Source organism: Canis lupus, chromosome 26, assembly GCF_003254725.2.
Source record: "Canis lupus dingo isolate Sandy chromosome 26, ASM325472v2, whole genome shotgun sequence".
In the NCBI taxonomy this organism is placed as follows: domain Eukaryota; kingdom Metazoa; phylum Chordata; class Mammalia; order Carnivora; family Canidae; genus Canis; species Canis lupus.
In genome coordinates, this window is record NC_064268.1 from 21238045 (window position 1) to 21246828 (window position 8784).

An 8784-nucleotide genomic window follows, 5' to 3' on the forward strand; every position below is an offset into this window, starting at 1 on the left:
AATAAATGCCCTGCCCCCAAGTCTGTGTGTCTGCTTTCACGGGGCCCCAAACTAAGACGTTTGGTGGGCCAGCTTTTTCTCCCTGGTTACACACCCCACCTCCTTGAAGGCAGAGTCCAGGTGCATTTGGGTCATTACTGAATTGTGAGGCCTCATCCTGGGCCAACAAATATTCTGGAAGGGGGAAAGAGGGGGACAAAGGAGGGGAGGGATGGGGAGGAAAGAAAGGAGGCTGGGGGAGAGGGACAGAGGGGGAAGGGAGGAAGAGTTTGCAGGTCTCGAGCCCAGGTGTGTCTTGCTTTGTGTCCCAGACAAGCCACATCCCTGCTCCCCCGACCTCCGCCCCGATATAGGTCATGTAGACAGAAGAAGACCCTTGGTGGATGTCTTCCCTGGCTCTGGTGTAGTCACCGTCCTGCCTAATTCTGGCTCCTGCTCCCTCCACTCACCACCCTCCCACACACACACATGCAATGAATTATATCCTCTGGAGGTCCTGCCTGGGTACAGAAAAAAAAAAAAGCCGGAGATAGAAAACTCTACTGGCCATTTTTTTTTTCTTTTTTGTCCCTATGAGCAGGTGCACAATGTAATGCCCCTGATTTTCCAGATCTGATTAAACTGTCATAGACATGGCACAATCACAATAACTCCTCCGCCTCAGTGAGGCCCAAATTATTACAGGCCGGCGCACGCACCCCAAGCTGCTGCAGATAAGGGTCTGTCAGCGTTTCCATTACTGGGCCCTGTTTGGAGGATTTGTTTATTTAAATTGGATGGATCGGGTGCTCCGGGGAGCGATGGATGGGCTGGCCGCGTGGGTGGTGGCGGCTGGGTGCAGGAAATGTCGCCTTCACGCTGCCACTTGTTGGCATCATGCATGTCTCGGGTTCGGCGGGACATGGCCCGGTGACTTACGGCACATGCAGCGGGCAGTCAGAAGCTGCTGGTGTTCGGCCGGCTGGGGTGGCCAGAGCAGCTGCAGGGAAGTGGGGTAAGAGGGAGTCACGGGAAAGATGAGGTGAAATAGGGGATGGAGGCACACCTCATATCCAAGCTGGTAGTGATTTTGGAAGGGAGTCAGGATGAGAGGCCAAAAGGTAAAGAGAAAGGAACGAACGAACAGACTGAAAATGCACTGTGCATAAAACACCTCCATGCCACGGCCTTTGGGCTGTGCTACCTGTAAACTGGAGCTGGGTCTCACCGGGGACTTCCCTGCGCTCAGAGGCTCTAATCCAAACTCCTGACTGTGGCCTTTGAGACACCATGTGATACAGCTTCAGCTCCACCTTGCCCCCATCCCACTCACTGTGCTCTAGCCTCATGGCCCCACAAGTCCTTAAGTGTACCCAGCTTTTGTACCACAGGGCCTTTGCGCAGGCTAACCTCTCTGCCCGAACTGCTCTCCCCCGGCTGCCTATCTATGTGTCCTTTGAACCTCAGCATAAATCACATCCTCTGAAAACCATTCTGATCACTCAGTTCAAGGCCCCATCCCGCTGCCCACCCCTCCATTAGCCACCTTTTTTAAAACACATATATATTTATTATTATTATTGTTATTATTATTATTATTCATGAGAGACACAGAGAGAGAGAGAGAGAGAGAGGGAGGGAGAGACATAGGCAGAGGGAGAAACAGGCTCCTCGCAGGTTGCCCATGTGGGGATCGATCCCAGGACCCCGGGATCACGCCCTGGGCCGAAGGCAGACACTCAACCGCTGAGCCACCCAGGCGTCCCTCCACTAGCCACTCTTACAAACACCCTACCCTTTGCCAACAGAACATTTATCACCATGGGTCATTATGCACTGAGTGTTTGTTTATTTGTTTACTTGCTGGAGAGGACATGTGCTGTGTTTGTCCCCCTGCCCCGCAGCCCTTCTTTGAGAAGAGAAATCTCAGGCTTTCCTTGCATGTGGTTCCAGTCGGGCTGCCAGTCGCCGACTCGGTCCCCTCCCCTCTCCCACATGCACACTAGCCCCAGGAATAGAAGTTTGACCCAGGCCTGGACAACCGAGCACCTCTCCCCCTGAAACAGGGACCGGCCCATGGTGTCCACAGAGCAGAGGGCGTATGATGGTTTTAACACATGTCAGCCAATTCTTTACACTGCTTGTTCTCCACGAAAGATGGAGCCCAAGTCTCCCCTTGAATGTGGACAGCCTTTCGCCACTGCCACGGTGAACGGGCCACTTCTGTCCCCTGGACAGAAGGTGACATTGCTTCCCCCCGCTCTCTCCTGGGACGCTCATCCTCGGAGCCTGGACACCATGCTGTGAGGAAGCCCAAGGCGCAGGGAGAGGCCACATGTTCCATGTTCCAGTTCCCAGGTGAGGTCCCCCGCCGTACCCACCACCACCTCACAGGGTGGCAGGGCTTGGCATTAGAGATTGCTTCTAGGAGAGAATGAGCTCATCAATCCTCTTCCACAATCCTGGTTTTGGGTAAAGGTACCAGGAAGGCTCGTGGGGGTGCCTGGGGACGAATCTAGGTCGGGCATCTGAACCCGGGTGATACCTTGAAGTTCAGGATCCTGGAGCTGGCTCCTGGAGACGGCAGGAAGGCACCCTGGGAGAAGCGTCCAGGGGGCCTACGGGAAGCCCAGTGTGACAGACATTAGGCTGATGGCCAGAAGTATAATTGGTGGCATGGGGGTGGGGGTGGGGAGGAGACGGGGACAAGCTCCTGGAGTTAATAGAAGGCCTGTGATCAGACACGACAGGCTCTGGGGGCCTGGAAGCCAAGGCCAGGCTGTGGTGTGGAGCTGAAGAGAGGCCTCCCATGCCTGTTTCAGGGGCACGGGGACTCTGGGGAGGAACCCACTGCATCCTCAGCTCCCCCCTGGGGCTGCTCCCTCCCCCCAGGGCTGCGCACCTGGGTCAGGTGGGAAGTGCCAGGAGGTAATGCCCCAGGCATAGTCACCTGCCAGCGCTGGATAGGAACTGTAGGGTACACTCCCCAGCTCCCTCACCCTCTCTCAAAGTGGATTATTTTGCGGTGCATGTTTTACTCTGGCTCCCAGATTCCCCCCACGGGACCCAAGTCCCTCTTACTCCAGGTGGGAACCTGCTTGTGAATGTGTCCTCTGTTGGTTCCCCCCTCCCTCGCTTCCCCACTCCCCCCACCCCCTGGGATCCCCAGACACCCCCCCAGCCCCCACCAAAATGCCCCTTGCCATCGCATCCCCATCTTGGCCCAGACTCAGACACGCACGCTGCAGGTGCAGGACTGGCTCACGGCCGGCGCCCCAGCAACTTAACGGAACCGCCTCCTGCCTCAGTCCTCAGTGCTCCAGGAAGGAGCCGGGCCGGGTCTCCCTGGCGTGTGCTCTCGGGGACTCGTGGAGTGGCCCAGCTGTCTCCATGATTCCTCGCTTCGCACTGGATCGTGAGCCCATGAGGCAGGGCCGCCGCCGTTGTGCCATCCACCCTGAGTCCCCCATGCCACCAGCACCTGCCACAGGCCCCAGGGTTGGTCTTGGAAAGGTTTGTTGACTCTTGACTTGGGCCCTAGAGCCTGCACTGAGTCCTCGGACCTCACCTTGCCCGTCTTCCAGACAGATCTATGAGGATTGGGAAGAGTGGAGCTCACATTCCCAAGGTCACTGTACTAGTCATCCATGATGCGTAACAAGCTGCCCCAGAGCACAGCGGCTCATAACATAGTTCGTCTTATGGTTCTGTAGGTCAGAGATCCAGGTGTCTGGGGTCCCCTGCCTCTGCGCCTCTCACAGGCTATCCCCAAGGTCTCGGCTGGGGCAGCAGCCTCATCCACAGGCTCAACCAGGGCAGTATGTGCCTCCAGACTCGCTCACATGGCTGTGGGCCGATCGCAGTTCCTCGTGGGTGGTGGTACTGGGGGTCTTGTCTCCCCGCTAGCTGTGGCCCGAGGCCATCATTAGCTCCTCTCAGGTCATGGGGGTGTCTCCCACAAGGCAGCTTGCTTCGTCCCGGTGTGTAAGCTGAGACCCATGGGGGCAGAGCAAGCAGGGAGGAAGCCACAGCCTCCTGGAGCCCAATCTCAGGAGTGACACAGTCCTCCCGGCCAGTATTCTCTTCTGGAGAAGTGAGGTGCGGCTCACACTCAACAGGAGGATGTTCCAGGGTCCGAACAGCAGAAGGTGGGGACCCTTGGGAAGCCGGCTGCCTCAGTTAGCTGGGTGTAAGGATTCGAACACAGGATTCAAACCCAGGCTGTGCTGGTTTTTCCCAGGGCCCCACACTCTCTCTGAAGAAGGGGTGTATGGACAGACCCAGGCAGGGAGGAGAAGGAAAAGCCACTTCTTATTACCCGACCTCTCCTCGCTGCATCGACACAGCGAGGGGGATAGAAGATGGCAAAGTACCAGCAACCCCCCCCACAACAGCCCTGAAGACCAAGTGAATGTGCAGCATTTTGGAGCCATGTGGGCTGGCAAGGGGCTGCGCCTTTAGGTTCTGGAGAAATGTAAATACCAGTCAGCTGATCTGAGGAGTATTTTCCTTGTTCTTCCAATGTCTACAAGCTGCTTATAGCCAAGAATGCTCCAGCTGGAGGAAGGGCTGTGTGGACCTGCCAGCAGTGGGCTGCTCTGCTCCTCTGCATCCATCCCTGGCCTGGCCTTTGGGGTGGCTACCTGTGTGCAGGTAGGGCGGAGGCTAGAGGGATACAGAAAGCTATAATCCAGGAGTAATCCAGGCCACGACTTGTTCCTGATGTCTCAGGAGCAACAGCAGAGTGAAGTTGGTGTGAGACGTGAGTTGACATGAGAGGCTCGCCCCACCGCCTTCTCTGCGACTTATCATTATGACCCAGGCCTATTTCCCCTCTCTGGGCTTCTTTCTCTTCATCTATGAAGTGACATTGACTCACACTGTACCATCAACCTGGAGGGTCCTCTGCAAGCTTAGCAAACTCCTACTCAACCCTCAAGACCCCACCTAAAATATCCATTCCCCCTCTGACCTCACGTAACATGGGGGAGCTCTCCTGTCTTGCGAGTCCCCTGTGATAATGAGAAAAGCTAATATTTACTGAACGCCTTCTCTGTTCCAGGCGGTGCTCTCAGGGCATTACAGAATTTAAATGATTTGATCCTTGCATTGACCTCGGAGACACTTATTGCTGTGATCTCCCTTTTGCAGATGAGGAAATGAGCCCATGAGAGATTAACCGAGATTACCCCACTGATAAACTCGAACGCCACCAAAAGCCCAGAGTCGTCCACTGCTCCTGCCCCCCACTCCCAGGCCTGCCGTCACTCCCAAGGTCTCCGGTCCGTTTGTCACCTTTGCCGGTTCATCAGGCTAAACCCGGGGGGCGGGGAGCCCTGGATGTGGGCTGCTCTGACACTCTCCGGCAGTCCTCAGACCCCGCCGCCACAAGCAGGGGTGCCGCACGCAGAGGACAGAGTGCACACGGGGTCTGGTGGCTCAGGCCCTCAGCGCCCGGTGAAGGGTGAGAACCCCGGGGACGGGGAGAGGAAGACAAGAGAGAGGGAGCCGTGCGGTGGGGGGAGGATGGATGTGGGAGAGGTTCGCACCGCGCTGGGGACAAAGGACAAAGACAGAAGTGGACCAGGAGAGGCAGACAAAGAGCCCCCAGGAGAGAAAATCGGGCACCAGAGACCCCGGAGCCGAGAAGGACCCTGGAGGGAGGCCAGCGACTCGGAGCCCCGGTCAGAGCGGAGAGGGCCAAGGACGAGGGGGCCGGGGCCCTGCAGACGCCCCCATCCCTGCCGCCACCTCGCCCTGGCTGCTCCTTCCTGCACAAACGCGGGCTTTGTTGGCCAAACAAACCTGGGCGGAGTCTGGGCTGGGACCTCTTTCATGTGGCAACTGTTGCCATGTGCAGAGACACCCCGATCTAAATAATTCCACATTTTCCCTCCGCCCGCTGGCTCTTGGCAGGCTGGCGAGAACGTGAGCAGCCCCATCCTCCGTGGTGTCCTCTTGGAGGGGAAGGGAGGCGGCGGGGAGGGGGTGCAGCCCTCCCCACCCCCCAAGTCTGGAAAAATAAAGGGTTCCTCTGCCTCTTTCCTTTCTCTCTCTCTCTCTCTCTCTTTCTCTCGCTCTCTCTCTCTCCTATCACAGCCAGCCCCATCACACGTCCCAGGCAATTTTTTTTTTTTTTAAGGAAAACAGGTCTTTGGAGACAGAGGTGACCCCGGTGGTGATAAGTGACGAAGTTCACCTGAGAGTGTTATCAGCTCTCCATGGCTGCCCGGGCCTTAGATTTCTCATTTCGATGAGGAGGCCGGGGAAATTGGATGCAACCCGACATCCCCCCCTCTGATGAGCTTCCTTCAGCCGAGCCTGCCTTCGACGGCAGCCAGGAGGGAGGCAGGACAGGCGGCCTCCTCCCCCCATCCCCCCCGCCCCCCTCCCCCCCCCCCCCCCCCGCCGTCCCCCCTGCTCCCATCCCCCCACCCCACCCCAGGCCTGGCCGCAAAGGATTCTCTCCGGTGGCTTAGTCTTCTTGCTTCCTCCTCCTCCTGAAGCTTTGTGCCTGGCCTAGCTTTCCTGGGGGAGGACGAGATGCCCACCCAGGCCAGCTCCACAACAGCCAGGACCTCTGTCTGCGGACACAGCACTCCCTCAGGGCTCAGAGGCCAAGCATCCGTCCCCTCTTCTGTCCTTCAAGCCTCCCATCCAGGGTCAGCAGACTCGGGCTGTACAAGGGCCAGATAGGACCTACCTTGGGCTCTGGGGGCCACACGGCCCCTGCGGAGACAACTCGTAAGTGAGCGTGTGGATGAGCGTGTGGCCGGGGTCCAACAGAACTTTATTGACAGAGGCAGGCACTGGGCGGGATTCGGACCCTGAGCTGTAGTTTGCAAACCAAGATGAAACCCAGGGACCTGCAGTGTCAGTGGGCCCCTGGGAGCTTGGTAGAGATGCGGAGCCTGGGGCACCACCCTAGACACCCCCACCCCCGTGTCAGAGCAGCTCACGGCCTGCCTTTAACAGGGTCCCCTGTGATGGGGGTGTGCACAGGGGAGTCTGAAAAGTGCTGGTGTATGTAAATGTGGGGTCACTTTTCCCAGCAAGTGTGCTATATCCTCTGACAAATGAGGAGACCGAGGCTCTCAGAGAAGTCAGCTGCCCAACGTCACGGACCAGGAGCCACAGAGCCGGGATCGGCACCAAGTTCAGAGCCTTGACCTCCAGGCTCTTCAGCGATCAGAGGGACCCTGGTGTCTCAGGGATCCACAGACGTCCCACCTGTGTCTGTGTGGGGGGAGCCCTCCGGCCTGCCCCAGGTCCCCATCCCCGGCCAGGATGTGGCTTCCCCATCTACCAGGGAACCTGCTGCCTGCTCTGCTCTGTCTGCCAGCGGCCTCTCTGCGTGGGGAGTAGGGGGTGGGCGCGGGCACAGGAGCCCAAGTCTTGCTGTCCCGTGCTCTTGCCCCCAACACCTGCCCTGTCCGTTCTCCAGCACCGGCGCCCCCACTCTCTCCAGTTCTCTGTATCCCTTCTCATCTCCTCCTGCCCTGGGCCCCTCTCTCTGAGAACTGAAGATGCTCTTTGACCCGGATGCTTGGAGAACATGCGATTAGAGCTGCAGGCAGGGACCACTTAGCCTCACGCCTCGTCCCCCTCCTCCAGCTGGGTACGGGACCCTCAGTACCTTATAGGACCTCCCCTGGGCACGCATTTTGTGCCAGGCTCTGGGTTAGCAACGTGGCCATGATGTGAAGCACACAGGGCTTAGTGCTAAACCAGACAAACGGGTGGGAGGAGAGCCCAACTTCTCAGACCTACTGTGAGCCACACAAAGGAGGCTGTGGTTAGCGTGACCCCAGAAGAGCACGCCCGTGCATCGGGGAAGAGGCAGTGTGGCAACACTCCTCCAGGCGGCAGACGCCAGACACCCTGGGAAGACACCAGCTTATGGAGGGCCTTGAATGCCAAGGAGAAAAACTGAAAATCTTGGCATCAGCCTGACCCTATACGGGCTTGGACAAGGGGCCCTCTTGAAAGCTAGCAGCTTCGGGTCACAGCAAATCTTCCACAAATAATACTGCTCTTATGGGCATTACTGTTGTTATAGTATTGTCATTAGGGCTGATAGTATTTTTCTGCCAGACTAACCGTTTCAACGGAAGTAGACTTTCCCCCTGTTCCCTCCAAGTCTGAGCAGCTCAATTTCCCTTATTCTAGAAGGGAAGACCAGATAAGAAAAGTTACCTTTTCCCTATTTTATCCAGCTGGATTAAGATTGAGAGAGATGTCAAATAACAGCAGCTTCCACACGGTTGAAGGTTGTTTCTCACTGACACAACAGAAACCCAGAGGGAGGCAGTGCACTGTCTGTGTGGAGCTTTTCCCTCATGCTCCAATGTGGCTGCTCGAGCACCAGCCATCATGTTCACCTTCCAGCCAGCAGGGAAGCAGCAAGGAGGAAGAAGAGGCTAAAGAGTGTCCACCAACCATGTTTTAAAGAGGTTTCCTTGAAGCTGTTCCACAGCACTCCGCTTACGTCTCATTGATCAAAATTTAGTCACCCGGACACACTTAGCTACAAGGGAGGTTGGGAAACACAGTCTTTATTTTGGGAGGCCACAGACCCAGTGAAGAACTGCGGGTTTCGTTAGTAAGAAGGAGCAAGCACTCTCAGGGCCAGGCAGCTCACGGTCTTGCTGCCCCCATGATTTGGGGGGCGGTCTCCCAAGGCAGCCTGGGACCCACCTACTAGGATTATATTTGGAGGGACCCAGACCCAGTGGAGAGGAACCCACACGCATCGAGCATTCAGACAGTGCTCTCTGGGGTACCAGGCACCCCCTCCTCTGCCCC